Source organism: Orbicella faveolata, unplaced genomic scaffold (assembly GCF_042242905.1).
Source record: "Orbicella faveolata isolate gen_17 unplaced genomic scaffold, um_ofav_v1 contig_35, whole genome shotgun sequence".
In the NCBI taxonomy this organism is placed as follows: domain Eukaryota; kingdom Metazoa; phylum Cnidaria; class Anthozoa; order Scleractinia; family Merulinidae; genus Orbicella; species Orbicella faveolata.
In genome coordinates, this window is record NW_028301564.1 from 17,517,501 (window position 1) to 17,537,192 (window position 19,692).

The 19,692-nt window shown below is 39.9% G+C and overlaps 2 long non-coding RNA genes across 2 annotated transcripts in view; one reads left to right on the forward strand and one right to left on the reverse strand.

Annotated features, from left to right (window-relative positions):
- LOC149103547 (uncharacterized) overlaps positions 1 to 19,692 on the forward strand; it is a 58,380-nt gene that overhangs the window by 32,913 nt on the left and 5,775 nt on the right. The window lies entirely within an intron of this gene.
- On the reverse strand, positions 11,671 to 18,232 carry LOC149103550 (uncharacterized). The gene is made up of 6 exons (XR_016201949.1): positions 15,866 to 18,232; positions 15,135 to 15,192; positions 14,933 to 15,008; positions 12,354 to 12,567; positions 11,951 to 12,004; positions 11,671 to 11,742 (listed from the first exon to the last, which is right to left on the reverse strand). It is a non-coding gene; the product is annotated as an uncharacterized LOC149103550 (long non-coding RNA).

Sequence of the window (19,692 nt, forward strand, 5' to 3'; positions counted from 1 at the left end):
AACAAAAATTGAGCAAAACCGAGCCGGGTCAATGGCTCTATCTCACCAAGCTAAGTATCCACATTTCCTTTTTGTTTATGTCTTTATATAAGCATTATGCAGTTGTGGTCTTTAAGTTTATTATGCTACACTTCCTTTACTTTACATGCTACACCAACCCACTTCGCTTAAAACAACCATCTTCTTTTTTCGTTTGTTTACATTCTCGCAGCAGCCAATCAGCGAAAAAGTTAAATTATTTTTGCCACAATTTTTTGTGTCAGCAAAAATTCCATTGGAAGAAATCAGTGTTTATTTATCGCTCCGCCTGGCTTGTGTTCCTTTAAACCACCAACAAAATGAACACTGTCAATACTGCCAATGCTTTCGACCTAAAATGCTTGTCACTAAATGTTACATACATACATACATACATACTTTATTGGCTAGTCTCCACGGGGCTTTACAGAGTCAACTTTGCATTACAAAATTACAAACTAAGTACACGACAATGATAAAAGAAGATAAAGGTTAATAAAATTAAATAAAGCAGTCATTAAGCTTTTGCCTGAGTAAGCGCTTGAAATCCATCACAGATGGGCTAAGTTTGAGCGCAGGCTGCAACTCATTCCATAGAGAGGTTGCTCTATAATGAAAGGTCCTTTGGTCACTAGCAGTGCGGAAGAGTGCTATGTTCAAAAGTTGAGAGTTTCTGGTATTCCTTTTCGAGATGTTGGATCTTCTGATGAGGTTAGATGTCAAATACTCTGGAGCACAACTCGTCATGCACTTAAAACCAGAACAGCAAAACAAAAATAAAGTTGTTGCCTGATTGGTGGCCAGCGAGAGTCTTTTAGCACAAGTCATTAAAAAATGGAACAATCTTTCTTTGTTAAGACATGTGCGGTCTGCTGAATGCTGAAAACTTGTAATGGAACTCAGGATAGTGTCAAATAACTTTGTTGCTCCTGCTGAAATGCAAACCTCTCTGAACCTGGATCATATGCTGTTTCTTGCTTGTATATTACTATGTCATTTTAGATCTTCTTCTTGACCATGCCAATTTTCTTTTTCAAGTCAGATCCTTCAGTAAGTGGGAAATAAATTTTCATACAGATGTGAAATTGAGTTATTAACTGCGCCGCCATGGGCTGAGCACAGTTCATGTTCTACCTGGGGTTTACTTTTTGCTTTGTCAGTGACCAGATGCAGACCTCCACTCGGCCAAGTTTCGAATCACGCAACTTATGTTTGTTCGCCAAAAGCTGTTAAAATGTTACTGTACTGAAAATGTTATGAATATTCTACTCTTTATTTAGTAAAGAATATGTCGCCTTTTTGTGTTATTGAAGGGCTTGATATGAAGCGAGTATTGAATACGCCAAAAGCAATTATGTCATTCATGGAATGTGTTGATGTTGCAACTCTCTCTTGGGCCATTATATCATCAGAGATTTCAAAGGCTAAGAGCAATGGTGCAATAATAAAGTTTGTGTTGATCAAGTGATTCGGTGTCTACAGTAATTAATGAATCATCAAGGACTGCCTTGGAATGTGTACTGCATTGCGACTGTAGTGTTAAGAAAACAATTAACTTTTAAAAGCGTGGCTATAAGATGTAAAAGATCTTGTTATAATTTGGGGTTGCATGAAGACCACACCCAAGAGTTGCCTCTGAATGATTTTCTTTAGTGTTTCTAGAACAAATTATGATATTATTGCATGGAAGTCAACAAAAACCTGCTTGAATTTTTTTGCTTGTTTGTTTGTTTTTTTTAAGTTAGCTGATTTTCATCCTCACTGATGCCACCAGGCCTACAACTTGTTTGTTAATTGGTCAGGTAACATGAACCTACTTATCACACACACAGATTGTCCTATGCCAAATAACTTTACAGAAAAGTGTGAAAAATAAAGTTTGTGTTTATCTGTGTTTTAAAACTGCAGCTCAAAATGATCAATAACATATATTTTTGAAAAGAGTTCATCGATGAATGCACACAATTCGATGAGGGGGTGAAACTGGCCGAGAATTTCCTTTCAATATTTTAGAATATAAATCTGCACTGCTGAAGAAAAAGAAAAATCAAGAGAATTCCTTTGAATGTAAAGCTCAGTCCAGAGTCAAAGAGCCCAAGGTGTGAACTGCAGGGGGATGAGGCCCTGACCCACAGGTGAAAGTACTGATTGCAGAAAAATTTACTTACCTTCTGATAAAGTCTTTCATTTTTCCCTCATTTCTAAAAGGTTCTCCCTGGGTATAACTACCATCTCGCTAGTTCTACCACTACCTGACTTTCCTTTACTCAACATTTGTGTTTTCTTTTTCACTCTTTGTCCTCGCTGGCTGAGATTCATGTCAATAAACTTTTAAACAAATAAAACAAATCTCTCTGAAATAAAATTTTTAACAAAATAACTTAAAGCTGCTGACATCATTGTGCGTGAAGTTGACGCGTTATCAAAGAAAAGCATGTACAGATAAGGAAAGAAAAAATGTTCAAAAATAACTTGAGATGGCATGAACATGATGAAGTGACTTTCCAGTCCGCCTGTGCTCTGAGACAGCTTTCCTGCATCCTTCACAAATCCTGCATCCTTCACAAATAAGCTTGTCGTCATCAATCGCTGATTGAATACCAAAACAAGACTCTAAGTTGTTTGTGTAGGTTTTGGCTCTCTGATATGGACTTGGTTGTGATGTCTTTTTACACACTGAGCAACCATATTTCGATTTTTCAAAGGTTTCAACTAAGTCATAAAGCACAAAGAGAAAAAAGACTACCATTCTTGCGGGAAGATTTTGCGCAATTTATTTCTGCCTTACATTTCGGGTACTCAAAAATTGGCAGGAAACAGATGCCTACGTGTGGAGGAGGCACATACCAGCGGTTACTCTGATTGAAAGTGCCTTCTCTGGAGCATGTGCAGACAAAATGCCCCTATGCTCATTGGTCCGGTTTCTGACAACTGTTCACTTCCATGGAGAAGGCGGTTATGGTTTTCAAGGCAACTATTTGCAGGGCTGTCATTTAGTTTTAATTCACTAGTAGCCTTGGTCTTCACACCTGTAGCAAACTTGTTACTTTATGGGTGAATTGTATCAACTACAGGCCAGTTCACCCATAACATCGAGGGTCCATCAAGCATACTCAGCCGTAACAGGTGTTAAGAGCTACAGCTCTTCTTGACGGCCCTGATTTATTCTACATCTGCAGGCTTTTCTGCAATCTTTTTTTCCTGTGATCAGAGGCCAGGCAGCAAAAACAAAGCTTTCTTTCTTTAACAAACTGCCAGCAGTTGTCCACTCCTTTGTCATAGAACTGCTTACAAAACCGCACACCTTGATTGAGACTCTGAAAGAGAGAACAGGGAGACCTTGTGTTTCTTGATCCATTTCCTATTACAACAGCATGAAAATTTCGCATTCTGCCCAAATCCGGGTACTTTGGTGCTTTCTGTGGTCTAAAATACTTGACAGATTTTGATTCAACCCCATTCACCATTTCCACTGCCTCTATTTGGAATCTGACCTCTAAAAGCTGTGACTGATTTTACCCATGTGGGTTTGTTTAACCAGCCCTCTGGTTGATGACCAGGCAACTTCTTTATCAGTAAGCTAAAGAGAATTCTATCTCTTAGCTCTCCATGGTTTCCTTCCTCCTGTAACTTTACCACTGTAATTCTCACAAGGTCTGCAAACTTCCATAGGGTATGAATATTGTTACTTGAAATTAGTGGCATCTAGTTCATATTTCGCTTTAAATATCTCTTTGGCCTCTCGGTATTCTGGAATTGACTCCAAGACTGCAGATGGCTTCCAACACATTCCTTGTGAGACATTGTCACAGCCTTGACATTTTTCAATTTGCTGGCTCTGTTGACTTGTCCATTAGACTTCTGAAGAGGGCCCAGAAATCTTTGAACTTTCATCATTGAATGTAGGGACCTTTAATGGCTTCAAACATCAGCTTCGGTCATTGTGATTATTGTGACTTTCGCTCAGCTGATACTGTTGGGCAGTCTGCTGGTTGTAGCTATCTGTCAATTTCACACTACTTGGATTTTTATCACAGTTTGGCCTGCTTCAATTGCTCTCTGTACTTTTGTTTTTGTACCAACATATAGGGATTGAAAGGGTGTAGGGACTTTGAAAAGTATCAAGTATCACTGTCTTTTTCTCTCTAACCAGAGTTAGCACAAAACTCTTGGGGCCCAGTGATGAGCCCTCATAGTGTAACTGCAAGACAGGGTGTTGGGAGGGATATGAAGCCAGATAGTAACAGTGAAAAGTCAATGAACTCGCTACAGAGTATTTTTCTTCAAGGCCTTTCTCCAGAGGATGATCTACTTCTACATTTAATTAAGTTGGTAAAATTGCAAGATATCACACCAACTTTTCTTAAAGTAGATTGGATGCATTTAACACTTAAATAAATAAAAAAAGATTAAAAAGTGTCAAAATGGATGGGATGAGATGGATACCTTTTTTATGAACAGAGTAAAAGTAACAAATGTGCTATTTTTTATAAACACACAAATGGCTCTCTTCTGAACTATCTCAATGAACACTTAGTAATTAACAATACACAACATGCACAGGAAACTTTTTGCAGTTCCCAAACCGGGAAAAAAGTGGGAAACGTGTGGGGTTTTGTTGTTATTTTATTGTTATTTCCCAGTTTGGGAAAAAGCTACCAGAACCAAGTTTGGGTTGAATTAAACCCAATAAAAGCCCTGTATTGGGATCATATTGTGCCAGCTTTAACCCAAAGAACGGGGTGTACCTGACCCATATTGATCCCATCAATGGGATTTTGTCAACCCACATAAATTCCAATAATGTGATTTTATTGTTCCAGTCCAATCCCAATAGTGGGATAATATTGGGCCACTTTTATCACAAACATTGGATTAAAATAGGGTCACTTTTATCCCAAATATTGGGTTATAATAAAAAAAGGTAAAGTCTGCATGCGAGCCCAGTGGCCCATCAGGCCAGAGCTTATCCCAGTTTCTGTAGCATGAAGCGACTAGGAGTATTTCTGCTCCCCCCCTGGATGGGATGCTAGTCCATCGCAGGGTTACCCCCAACATTAAGTTCGCCGGTACCCATTGGTACACCTGGGTGGAGAGAGGCACTGTGAGAGTAAAGTGCCTTGCCCAAGAACACAACACAATGTCCCAGGCCAGGGCTTGAACCTGGACCACTCAATCCAGAGACGAGCGCACTAACCATGAGGCCACCACGCCTCCCCATTGGGTTATAAAAGTGTAACGCGTGCGGGCGACAACAACTTCCAGTCAAGGAGTCCGACAGCCAACAGTTTAATTACTCGACTCTCAACGTTTAGCTTACTTGTACATGGCGAGTCTACTAACACACACAGGCCACTCCATAACGTGAGTCCCTTATATATGCTGTATTACGAGTACATTGCGCATCCCGAACTCGCCATATAACCGTCTCTTAGTCTTAGAACTCTTGCGAGTATACATTCAAATAGAACCGTTATACATCTTAGCATGCGCATCATAGCTTGTGCAATCACCATATCAGTTTCATTACATTTCCCCCTTCCAATAAAAGAGATGCGTCCTCGCATCAAGGGTCATCCTAAAGCCAACAACGGTATTTTACATAATCAAAAAAAACGACAACGGAGAAAGCATTAACTTGAAAAAGATCTTTCCCAAAAACTCTAATGTAATTTTGAACTGTTGAAATGTTTTACTTAAACTTAAATGGAACTTAAATGTAACTATGAACCATTCCAAATGTCTTGATCAGACTGAAATGGTAACTCTTGACAAATAGCATTCTCGGGGCCAACTTCCAAATTCATTAGCTCAACATGTGCCTTTTGTGAAATGGTTTCAGGCGGTCATGGTGTACAAACTTGGGCTTCCCCTTGGGGGTCCTCTGGGTTCAATAAACTACGTCTGTAACTTGTTTGGTAACTTCAAGGGACCCTCCCATGGAGTTTGCAGCTTGGGGCTTCTGCCTTTCTTGCTCTGAGGATTGTACAACCACACCTCTCCCTTCTGATAAGAATTTGCTCGAGATCTCTGGTCATATAATCGCTTCTGTCATCGGCTCGCAATGTCCAAATTGTCATGGGCAAGCTGGTGTATTTTTCTGACCTGTTCCCTCAGGTTCCAGGCAAAGTCGGTGGAATCTGGTGGTGTGACTGGAACCGGAGGAGAACTGAACATTAGATCTACAGGTAGCCTGACATCACGTCCAAACATTAGCTCGTTTGGTGTACAGCCAGTGCTTACATGTATCGCAGACCGATAAGCCATGGCCATAAGAGGTAGTAGCTGATCCCAGTTCCGCTGGTTTTCTTGGGCAAATTTGGATAACATAGCCTCCAACGTATGATTTAGTCGTTCCACCATCCTGTCTGATTGTGGGTGCAAGGGTGTTGTCCGAGTCTTCTTGATATTCAGAAGCCTGCAAACTTCCTTAAACAGCACCGATTCGAAGTTACGTCCTTGGTCAGTGTGAATTTGCAAGGGAACACCAAACCTGCAAATAACCTCAGTGACCAAGAGATGTGCCACAGTCGCTGCGGATTGTTCAGGCATGGCAAGTGCCTCCACCCATTTGGAGAAGTAATCCATAACCACAAAATGTACTGATTTCCCTGGTCTGTTTCCGGCAGAGGGCCTAATACATCAATGGCGAGCTTCTCGAGGGGTGCCCCCACATTGTAAACTTGAAGTGGAGCTCGAAACTTTTTCTGCGGCTTTCTTCGAGATGAGCACTTAAGGCAGTTTCGGCACCAAGCCTTTACATCATGGCTGCTTCCACACCAATAGTACCGCTGCTTGACACCCTGCAGGGTCTTCTTCACTCCCAGATGACCAGCTGTCACTGAGTCATGCAGAGACAACAACACTTTTTCTTGAAGACTCTTAGGAATGACCAATTTTAAGCTTTGCTCTTGCCGGAGACTTGCGACCTCCCACTTGCAGTACAGAATCCCTTCCTTCAGGATAAGTCTCTCAAACTGTGCGCAATAGCCCTTAAGCTCTGGAGAAAGAGAAGAAATTTGCTCCATCTTAGGTAGCCCCTGTCCAGATTCCAGCCAGCTTATTACAGGTGATAAAATGGGGTTGCATCGTTGCTCATTTTGTAGTTCCTCTCTCATTATTCCATCAATCCATAGTTCCATTTCTTGAGAGGAACCTGGTCCTAAATTACGTTCCCGACCTCCATTCCTTGTAACTGCACCACAGAGCGAATCATCATCAGGCTTGTGCCTTGCCTCGATTCTGTCGCAAAATCCACACTCAGCACGACCGCATGGTTTCCTCGACAATGCATCTGCATTCCCATGCTTGGCTCCTGGATGGTACACCACTTCATAGTCATAAGTACCCAGGATTTCTAACCATCGTGCCATTTGTCCTTCTAAAACTTTGAAGCTCATCAGCTACTGCAAAGCTCCATGATCAGTTCAGACAGTGAATTTTCTTCCGTACAAGTAATGGTGGAAATGGCGTGTCCCATCTACCACAGCAAGTAACTCACGCTGTGTGACACAATTTCTTTTCGCTTTTCTCAATGCTCTGCTGAAGTATGCAATCACTTTTTCAGTGCCATTTTGAACTTGTGAAAGGACAGCTCCGATTGCCACCCCACTTGCGTCAGTATCTAGGATAAACATGTCATCAAGGGTTGGGTATGCCAGGACTGGAGCTGAGGCAAGATTCTGCTGTAAAGTGCAGAAAGCCTTATCACAGGTTTCCGTCCATGAGAATTCCTTTCCACTCTCAGTCAGCTCGTGTAGTGGCTTAGCAATGTGGGCATATTCATAGATGAAACGGCGATAACAGGATGTGAGGCCAAGAAAACTCCTAACTTCTGCGACTGAGCGTGGAACTGGCCAGGCACTGACAGCTTCTGTCTTACTCGGGTCAGTACTCACTCCATCTCCACCTACGACATGGCCCAAAAAGGTACCTTTCCTCTGGAACAAAACACATTTCTTTGGGTTGAGCTTTAGGTTAGCAGATTGTAGCTGTTCAAAAACGAGTCGTAGGCACCTCACGACCTCTTCAAATGACTTAGCATGCACAATGACATCGTCCAGGAAAATCAGCAGTATTTGCCAAGGTAAGCCCACGAGAACCCTCTCCATCAACCTCTCAAATGTGGCCGGATCATTGCAAAGACCAAAGGGCATCACATTGAACTGATACAGGTCAGAACCTGTGGAAAATGCTGTCTTCTCCTTGTCCTTTTCTGCCATCTCTACCTGCCAATAACCACTAGCTAAATCCAATGTACAAAACCACTGCGACCCGGACAGTGCAGCCAAACAATCTTCGATCCTCGGAAGTGGATAAGAGTCTTTAACAGTGACCCCGTTCACCTTTCGGTAATCTATGCAAAAGTGTATTGTTCCATCTTTCTTCTTCACCAGGACTACGGGAGAAGACCGTGGACTCGACGACGGCTCAATAATACCTTTGGCCAACATCTTCTCTACTTCTTCCTTCGCTTTCTCTTTCAATTGTAGGGGAAGTCGCCTCGGTGCTTGCTTGATAGGTTTGGACTCCCCTGTGATAATCTTGTGCTGGGTTATGCTGGTGCGGCCGAAAGGGTTTGTAGATGTGGCAAACACATCTTGATATTCGTTCAGCAAGTCAGTCAACACTCCGATTTGTTCATCATTTAAGCCATCCGTACTTCTATGCAGCAATTCCTCCAGCTCTACGGGCAGAGATCGCTGCTGATCTTGCTCTTGGTTTGTGCATTCTTTTGGTTGAAATGCCTCCACTTCGGTAGCTATGGCGGGGGCTTCTTGTATCGTTCCTGGTCTAGTTTGAAGTATTTTCCAGCGGATATCCATATCGGCTGTTGCTTCGACAAAGTATTCCTTTTCTAGAACTTCCCGCACAGATAGGGGTGCTTCCGGATATGCTTGCCTTACGAGTCGCTGGATCGCCTGTGCAAGTTCTGGAAGTGACTCGTCCTTTCCTCTGGTGCAGCTTTTCAGTTGTGATCTAAACACTTCCATCTTTCCACTGTTACCGAACCGCAGCGACAACACTTCCCTGAGGGCCTGATAATTTCTTCTCGAGTTTACGTCTAAATCAGCCAGCACGGCCTGTGCACACCCTGACAAACTCGCGGCGAGGTAAATGGCGATTGTAGACGTATTCCAGCCATTTAATTCTGCAATCAGTTCGAATTGAACTTGACAGTCTCATAAGACGTCTTTCCATCATACGGCGAGGGCATAATTAGTGGTTTTGCCAAGAGAGGGCGGTTTTCCACGTTCCTACAGCCAATTTCCGGTTCTCGTGCATTTCCTAGAAGAACTTCCTGTTCTCGAGCATGCAAATCGTCTTCCGGTTCGCCGCCAGGTCCCGCGCGGGCCGCATTATCTAGCCGCCATATTTTTCATCGAGCCGGTCGATTTGTTCTTGAAATCTGTTGGCCATTCGTTGCTCCATGTCTTCACTGGTACTCAAAATTCTGTTGTCCAATTCCTGGAGAGCTGACATAAACGAAGCTGGTGATTCTTGACCGAAGGAATAACAACCATTTTCGTTCGGAGTCGAATTCTGCACAACGTCCTGTTCCACATGGAATTCTCCACGATAATTTTCTTCTGCATCCAACTGGACTTCGCAGTAACTCTGATCAGCCGCTGCCATCCTAAAAGAGCTCAATGTTCAAACAACGCTACTAAACTAAACTTTAACGGTCGCCTGGATCACGCCACCAACTAACGGCAACCACAACTAACTACGGCAACCAATAAACAATGTCCTAAAATATGTTTTTAACGACCAAAACAACGGCAACTACCACATAGAGTGCTTCGTAGCAACCAGTACGCCACTACAAGTCAAAATATCTTGTCGTGCAGCTTTACTACACCACCACACAACAGCCGTTCGCAGGACAACTATCTACACCAAAACAAAACGATCTGACCTGAACTTCAGCTGACTTTGGTCGTGGTTCAAATCCCACTTCTGACACCAAAATGTAACGCGCGCGGGCGACAACAACTTCCAGTCAAGGAGTCCGACAGCCAACGGTTTAATTACTAGACTCTCAACGTTTAGCTTACTTGTACATGGCAAGTCTACTAACACACACAGGCCACTCCATAACGTGAGTCCCTTATATACGCTGTATTACGAGTACATTGCGCATCCCGAACTCGCCATATAACCGTCTCTTAGTCTTAGAACTCTTGCAAGTATACATTCAAATGCAACCGTTATACATCTTAGCACGCGCGTCATAGCTCGTGCAATCACGATATCAGTTTCATTACAAAAGGGACACTTTTATCCCAAATATTGGGTTATAATAGGGCACTTTTATCCCAAATATTGGGTAATAATAGGGCCACTTTTATTCCAACATTGGTATTTAACTGGAGCAATGAAATCACATTTTTGGGGTAAATCTGGGTTTAAAAATCCCATTAATGGGATTAATATGGGCCACGTAAACCCCATCTCTTAAGTTGAAGCTGGCACAACTGAAATATGGGTTTTTACTGAATCAGTTCACTCCCAAAGTAACTTGGTCCGCTTTTATGCCAGAAGTGAAAAATTGTAAATTTCTCACACTTAAGAGAGAGATCAGTCCTTTAAATGCCCAGTGGCGCATAGGGCATCAACAAGTCGTCTCCATTGCTGTCAGTCCTTTGCAAGCCATGAAGCTTGCCCCCAGGTAAGGTTTAAAGCCTGAAGTTCTGCTTCTGCAGTTCTTCTCCAGGTGGATTTTGGATGGCCTCTTTTTCTTTTACCTTCTTGTGCCCATCTGAGAGCAACTTTAGAAATGCTGGTAGATTCTCTGCAGAGCGCATGACCAACCCAACTCCATTGTTTCCATGTAAGAACAATACTCATGTCCTCCTGTTCTGTCAATTTAAAGAGTTCATTGTTGGAGATATGAAAACTCTTCAAATGTTCTTTGAAGACTGCATGGCACCAAGTTAACGTGCAATGTAACTAAATCAGACTTTCAACGTGTCAGGTTTTTTTCTCTTTCTTCCTATTTTCGGTGAAGTTGTGTTGTGTAGAAAGGTAAACTTAAGACTCGTATAAAGTGCGAAAAAGTCTCTAAATTAACTTGAGCAAAACTTCCTCTTGGGGGTTGGAAGGGTTTTGTGATCGGCGAGTGAGGGAGTTATGCATGTGTCATGTGTGCGTGTCACACCAATCACAGTGCGGGTTGTGTCAAAGAACGAATCAAATTGCCTGTTAGAAAATAACATGGTATCTACATTAATCTGGAGACTAACAGATTACTGTAGTTTTTTCAGTCAAACATTTTATGGCTTACTATTTAGCTATCTTACCATGACCGATGTAACATCGCAACCAAAAAAACTTGTCAAATTAACCAAATCATTACTGTACCATGAATGTTCCTATCTCCGACACTTCACACAAAAAAATAACTCTTGCACGCCTTGCGTACCTATGTTACTTTACCTGACAGAAGGAAAATGTACAGAGACATTGAAACAAAAGTATGCATTCAGGCTGCTTATGAAACTGTCTCTGCACAGCCGAACACTTGCAAAAAAAAAATCACAATTTACCAATTATATCCATGTATAATATTCTCTAAGAGCATGACCATGCAATTTCATTGATCCTGAAAATTCTTAGAACACATTGCTAAAAGTACAATATAAATGATCATTAACAGTGCACCTTTTGGCTAGCTTTAAATCGTTGGGACTTGAAAGTGATATCACTGTTTTCACTGTCTGACTGGAATTAAAAAAAATACTATTAGTCAACTTTACCTTACCTGACAGAAGGGAAATGTACATAGACAATGAAACAAAAGCATGTATTCAGGCTGCTTAATTGGAAGTATACAGCTGAACACTTCTGAAAAATCACATTTTACCAATTACTGTATATCCATGTATAATTATTCTCTATTTGTTTTATACAATCAAACACTGTTAGTTACCTTGGCAGTTGGAAGTTCAGAAAGGTTGGAGTCATCTGTCAAACTACATTTTCCCTATATTGAAAATGAGGGATGTATTAATTGATAATAAAATTTAAACTTTATCACTTCCCCAAATTAATTCAACCCCCTTCCCAAAAACCACGCAGACAAGAGAAAAGGAGGCATTTTAATGGTGAGGATTGGATTGACAAAAGTTCTTTTTCTGAAATAATAGGGTATATTGTTGTGAAAATTATTCTGAGTTAAAATTACCCACCCTTAAAAGGTTCATTTACTTGTAGCTGCAAAATGACACTTCCCAAGTGTACAGCAAAGAGCCCAGGGAAGGGCAGTAGTGCAGGTGCATGGAATACATTCTAGGAATAGTGAGAAAACAAAATTTATTTACCAGGAATGTTACCTTGGAATCTGACTTGTGGCTCCTGTATCTTCTTTGTTCATTAAAGTGTGCTTGCATATGCTTCATGATACCTTCATTGAATCCAACTTCAGGCATTGCACACTATGGTGCAACTTCTGCGGCAAAACTTACCAACTCTGCCTTCATAGTTGGGCTATTGAACTTTGGGATACCTTTCCTTTTTGTTGCTGCTAATACTCAAACCCTTTTGCATCTGCAATTAACCAAGAAAAAAATGGTGCTTGGCTCAGATTAATTTATAATATTAGACGACGATCTTTCGCTGGGGAAAAAGCTCGGACATTTCCAATTTAAAGCGAACTGCTTTTCCATAGTTTAAACCAAGCCTTGTAAAGATAGGAGCATCGGCATCCCTGTTCAGCAAGTCTTTAATACCATTTCTGGTAAGCAGTTCCTCAGCTGAAAACTTGGGGCAGTTATTCAGTTGTGAAGATGACCAAAATTTCCATCATAGCTTACCATTTGTTTGAAAATGACAAGCATTTAGATTGAGTTTGAATCTGTAGCTATAGAACAACGACATTAATTAATGGCATAAGAGTTTTTGCTGCTGTTTGCATCTGTGCTGTTAAGTTTATGGTTCTATCTAAACTAGGAATAGTTGACACTAAAACTGCCCCCGCTGTTTTGAACTTGGTGATATTTATATATTGGTTTGTATTTTCTGTCAATAACTGAATGCTGGAAATAATTTCAAAGATTTTGGATTGTGTTGAAATGAGATAGCTTGTGGGACGTAAGTGTATAGGGAAATTCCATAATGTTTTAAGGGTATTTTCAATGTCGCGGTTTCTGCATTTAGCATTTTATGCAGGAAAACTGAGAAAATGGCATGAGATGTCAGGAAGTATGAATGGTGTCATCTACTCTGGTTGTTGAAATGCTGAAGTAAGAAACCTTTATTTCAAAACTACCCATGTGTTCCTTGGTTGTTTCTTTTACTCTTCACAAACAACTTTTTTCAAGGAACTAATTATCCCCGCCTGATTAATTGATGAAATTGATTAATAATAATCAACAGCAATCCAGAACAATCAATCGATTGATATCGGAAATCAATTACCAAAAACGTTTTTTTATTTGTCATTGATTGTTGTTGATTATTATCGATTCCCATTTATTTCTCATTTTGATAGGTTATTGAACAGCAATTGAAGGAATTCGCTTTGAATAGATAGTTTTGCCAAGGATGGAAGAAACAAATATGTTGAAACTTCCAAAAAACAATCAACAGCACAAGAATAAACTCCAGGTTTCTCAAAAACTGAATTCATAAAATGACTTTTTTGCCATTGTTTTGAAGTTTTGCGCACTTTTTTTCACTACATGCAGTTTTTCTTTTCTTTCCTTTTTTGTTTGTGAAATTGTCTTCACTGTCAATCACTTTACTATTTGGGATATTTGAAGACTGTTGTGACTTTTTGTTAGTTTTAACATACTCTGTTAGCTTTCTTTTTTTACCCTTTGAATGACTCTTTGGATTGGCTGGGTTTACCTTTTTACTACGATGTGTATCCATGTTGGGTTGACATGAAATTGATGCAGGAATTTGATCTTTGTCCTCAATTTGCAATTCCACTTCACTAGTTTGCCAAACATCATTGCAGCTACCAACATCAATTAGCTCATTTAAAAGACGCTGATTGTCAATTCCCTGATTCTCTGAAATTTTCTTTGTTTGAGTTGCTGAAGCTGTTTTATTGTCATCAACATTGTCACAAAACAATTCAAACACAGCAAAAAACCATCCGCCTGGAAATTGTTGTTGCATCAGTTCAATGCTGGCAAATTCTCTGACATTTTTATAGAGGTCATCCAAGTACAACCATTTTTTGTCATTGTGTATTGCACAAGTGAAATGAACATTATGGTTGCGCACTAACGCTTTCAATACATAGAAAGAATTATCAATCTCAATTTTCTCATACATAATCAGACCTTCCATTATTTCAGGAGCAAATTCGATGAAAACAAATCTTGAACTAATGGTACAATTTCATCTTCAGTTGATTTGTTGGAGATTTGCAGTCTTTACAAATTAACCTGCCGGGCTGTGTATGAACATTTGCAACATACAGTGGCCAAGAACAAACGTCAAAACCAAATTTTTTAACCCAGGATGTGTCACGTAAGTTAAAAAATTCTGCTGTTGAATGTCACATCTTTTTCACATGTCTGACAATAAGAATCAAATGCCCACTGTGTTGCAAACAGACTGGCCTCCAAAATTTAAGTTTCCAAAAGTTTTTTCTCCGAATATCTGACTAAAACAGGCATTGCAATCTCTAGCTTGAAATGAACTACAATTTTCTGTAACATGCAACCAAACAGGTTCATGAATGCGTGACAGAGATTTCATGTTGTGATTGTTCTCATGACATTGTGATAGGTAATTGAACAGCAATAGAAGGAATTCGCTTTGAATAGATAGTTTTGCCAAAAATGGAAGAAACAAATATCTTGTAATTTCCAAAAAACAATCAACGGCACAAGAATAAACTCCAGGTTTTTCAAAAAGTGAATTCATAAAATGGGTAAGCATTCTGAAATTTTCTCACCTCTACACAATGAATGGCAAATGCTTGGGATCGCTTTCTGTCAATTCTCTCTCAATGTTTCTCTATAAAGATGTATCTGTAGGAATTAAAGCACTAATTTAACAAAAATTATGAACAAATGTGCACCTTATGAAATGATAAAGTACTTGATCAAATATTTTTCTCAGTCTGTTACAGGTAAGATGTAAGCGAGATTTCTCACCTTATTCCTTGAAATCACTACAATCAGCAGAATTCTTTGGCTTCTCTATCTCGCTTTTCTACAAACAAATGATATAAATATGAATAAACGGCAATACAAAATGGACTTTTTCAGGTACAGAACTGACTTCGTCCTTTTACATGTAACTGCATGTTATTTTGTTCTAATACTACATACTTACATACTTTATTATTTAACATGGACAAGTACACACTTAGCTGTTCGCTAGTTTCCAGGTGTTCCACGATTTAAATTAAGTAAAGTACAACATTATAGGAGCTTAAAAAAGGTATTTACATCAAGCTAATTTAAAAATCACCAAAAAAAAAAACCTGAGCTAAAAGCGATAAAATATAATCAGTGTATTAAACATGAAAATCAGTTTGCTGAATCTTTTTCAAAAAGTCTTTTGAGCCTGCCATGGAACGAATATCGTGAGGTAGCATATTCCAGTACTTTGCTGCTGCATAACGCCACGACTTAAGACCATATCTGGTAGTGTTCACTTTAGGTAGGGAAAGATTAAAATTTCCGCGAAGATTGTACGCTGTTCTCTTCTCAGTTATAAGATTTTTGAAGCTGGATGGAGCCTTGTCTTGAATAATATTGTTCACAGTCAGTAACATGTCTTGAGTGTGACGATTTTCTAAGGTTGATGTTGATCCGATACGCCCTAAGAGCGCTTCGTACATCAAGATCTTGTCGCTGTACACAAATCTCAAGACCCTCACATTTTTTCTTTCCAGTTTTTCTATATTCCTTCTTCCACAGTGATACCAAACCTGACTACAATAAGAAAAATATGGTAAAATAAAAGCTCGATACAAGGATTCCTTCGTTTTGCAAGGTAGAATGTTCTTTAACCTGCTTAGAGCATTTATTTGGTTCCCCACCTTGCGAAAAATGTCCGCAATGTGTGAATCAAATTTTAGTTTTTCGTCTAAAGTTATGCCCAGTAGTTTTATCTCCTCGGATACTGGAATCTCTTTACCCGCACATTCGATACTAATGCTACACTGATTAGCATTTCCTAACACCATGGCGTTATATTTTGTCGGGTTGGCGATCATTCCGTTTTGTTTACACCAAGAGGTGGCATTGAACAGATCTTGGTTAGTCATGTTTTCTATTGCGCAGGGACATTCGTTTGAAGCATGTAAATTGGTGTCGTCTGCAAAGCTTAAGCTGCTCTCGTTTATAGCATAGGCCAAATTGTTCATAAAAATATTAAAAAGAAGCGGTCCTAATATTGACCCCTGGGGTACACCACTATGAACGACATTCCACAATGAAAAACTGTTTCCCAGTTTGACTCGTTGGTAGCAATGTGAGGTAACTCTGAAGGAGGGACCATGATCTTTCATCCAGTCTTTAAAATCTAAGCTTTTCCAACAGAAGATTGTGAGGGATACAGTCGAATGCCTTGCTAAGGTCCAGGGTAGCAGCACCAATAATGTGGCTTTGATCAAGTTTTTCTTTCCACTCTGCGGTAAGTGTTCATAACGTCACAGAGCAGCCATGCAATTTCCGATGCGTGAACGTATAATCGTGGAAAATAGTATCAAAATAACTACTCATCTGAGTATGGACAATGCGTTCAAACACTTTGTTGAATGCGGGCAGCACGGTGACAGGTCTAAAGTTTGCTTTGTCCAACATGCTGTCCTTTTTGTGTAAAGGTGTAATCTGACCATACTTCCACCCTTCGGGGACTTCTGCCATTGCAATAATAGTATTTATAAGATCACTTAGCGGTTCAGACACTGATGGTGCCGCTGCTCTGACTGCGTGTGGCGGAATTAAGTCATATCCCTGGGCTTTGTTTGCCTTGATGTCGTTGAGTATTTGCCTTACTTCGTGGTGATTTGTAAAACGAAAAGTAAAGCTCTTACTGGCTGTATTGTTCATAGGTAAGCGAGAGGCATGTGACTGATGTTGGAACGGAGTGTATGAATCGATTGTTAACCTATCGGTGATATTTGTAAAATAGTCATTAAAAATCTCTGCTACTTGAGCTTGATCGATAATCATTCTGCTATTTTCTTTTAAAATGATCAAATCACTTTGTGCACGTTTCTTTGCATGTAAAAGAGGACGTAGTGACTGCCAAAAACCCCTGTAGTTTCCAGCATGTGAGCAGCACAGATGATCGAAATGTTTAACAACAGACTTTCGCCTCATGGAGACCAAATGATTTCTTAACACTCGGTATGCTTCCCAGTCGTCTGTTTTCCTTGTTTTGTTAAATTTTCATATTAGACTGTTTCGCTTCCGAATGGCCTTTCTTATCTCCGGTGTAATAAATTTGGATTGGCCTGAAGCCGCCTTATGCTTTCTCATTCAGATGGGTGCATGATTGTCAAGCACATCGGTATACATCTTTTCCCAAGCCCAACAGATGTCATTGATGTCTTCGAACACATACGCCACATTAAACGGCACACATGCAAGGTCCTTATTAAAAGCATTCGCATCGAAGCTTTTAAAACACCTGCCTTTCGTAAAAACGGTCTCTGGTTTGGATAATTTCTTGTTAAGAATGGTGTAGACCAGTTTGGGATCACTCAGGCCTGTCTCCATTGTTCCTGATTTTAATGCAAATGTCAGAGAATTTGTTGCTATAATGTCTAAGCAAGACTCTCTAGAAATTGAAATCCTTGTTGGCTCATTTATGAGATTGTCCAAGCCGTAGATGTCACAGATATCTAAGAAAGCTCGACCTTGTTTCTTGCTGTCTTGTGGTTTTAGAATATCGCAATTGAGATCTCCCAAACATAACACACTAGCTCAGTTTGAAATTGCTGCGTCTAAAATTTCGCATATGTCGCTTGTAAATGTCTGGTTGTTTACTGACGGTGGTTTGTAAACATTAAGTAAAGACATAAGTCGCTGTCCAAGCTGAATGTCGACGAGTATTGCTTCCACTTCTTTGCTTCTAATTCTCACTTGGCTTGAAGGAATGGATTTGCGAACATACAATAAAATAACTCCACCGCCTTTGTTGCGATCCTTACGGTAACATTCATATCCTTTGACTGCGAACTGGGAATCTGGAAATGATGCATCTATCTTCGTTTCTTGTAGGCACAAAATGTCGAATGCTTCAATCCAGTGCTGAAGTTCACAGAATTTTCCGGCGAGAGCATTTATGTTGAAACTTCCGATAATAAAGTTCTTATTTGCATATCCGTGCAAAGTGTCGAAGAAGTCGCTATTCGCATTGTTTAAATGCCCATGATCTGAGCGTTTGCTTGAATTAAACAAATCGAAGAATGAATTGCTAAACTGTGGTAGAGAACAAGTCAAACATTTCCAGTCTGCTTGAAAGTTGTGAAGTTTTTTAGTGTCGTCCCTTTGTAGCCCCACACACTTGCTGTGATAGCTTCTTGATTCTTCCTGACAGTCTTGTCGCAAGAAGAACACTTCGGCTTTGTGGTCGGGCCCGGGTTTGGCTCAATATCGTGATGTAGGGCAACATCTGAAATCCATAAGCACATGTATCCTTGTTTGGTCCATTTGGTTTGAGCTGTCCTGATTCTGGACTGGTTTTGAGTCATCACTTTGCTTTGTTCGACAATATGGCGCTCGAGTTTAAACTCTCTAATAAGTAATTAATTATTGTTGGTGAATTCTTTTCGACACCGGTTTTCCATGACACAAAGATACAAAATAAGAATATAGCAGAAATAAAGCGATTTAAGTGACTCACTTGCATGTCCTTGACCAGCTTCATACTATCAACTTCATACAGCAGATAACAGTGTTAAAGTCTAATAATTATTCACGCTTAAATTTGAATATTACTGAGAGTCTATTTTTGCCGATGGCTTAATTTAGCTTTGTGGTCATTTTATTGGCGGTAGCTTTACCAGTCTTCAACCAAATTAACCTTGGAATTCACCCAAGCATTTCACCAAACCGAATAAATCGAACTAACAAAACGAGGAAATCTCCATACTTTGTAATCACAAGATGCAAATATTCACATAGGAACAAAAGTGAATTTAGGAAATCCTGTCTGTTTCGGCTTAAAATGGTTTGTTGACCTTTGTTGGTTTTCAACAAGAGCCAAAGAAATTTTAGCAGTCTGCAAAGCGGCTGTACTAACTAACTCAGAGAAAACTTCAAAACTCGCCCAGCTGTGTTTACAAGTATGGTTTTGGTTAAGCTTATTTTTAGACGTGAGGTTATAAGCTTAAGTTGACTACGAAAATCGACAGAAAACTTAATTTGTTTACAACTTACAGCAACCTCCAAAGTGACCCACGTGTTATTGTTTAGAGACGAGCGAAATTAAAATGATGCAATTTTTAAAATCTCTTACAGCATGGCTTCAAGTAAGGAAGACTTTTAATGGATTCCAATTGAAAATAAGCTTATATCGCAGAGGCAACTTGTTAATTTTCATAGCAAACACAACAACAAAAGTCACTTACCGCAAGTTGGCAATTCAGTTTGACCAGTGTAAATCTTCCAGGCAGAAACTTGCAGCAAAAGTTGTGAAGACTAAACTGAAGTAATATTTTCGATTGATGAATGAATCAACCACTTCTTTCCG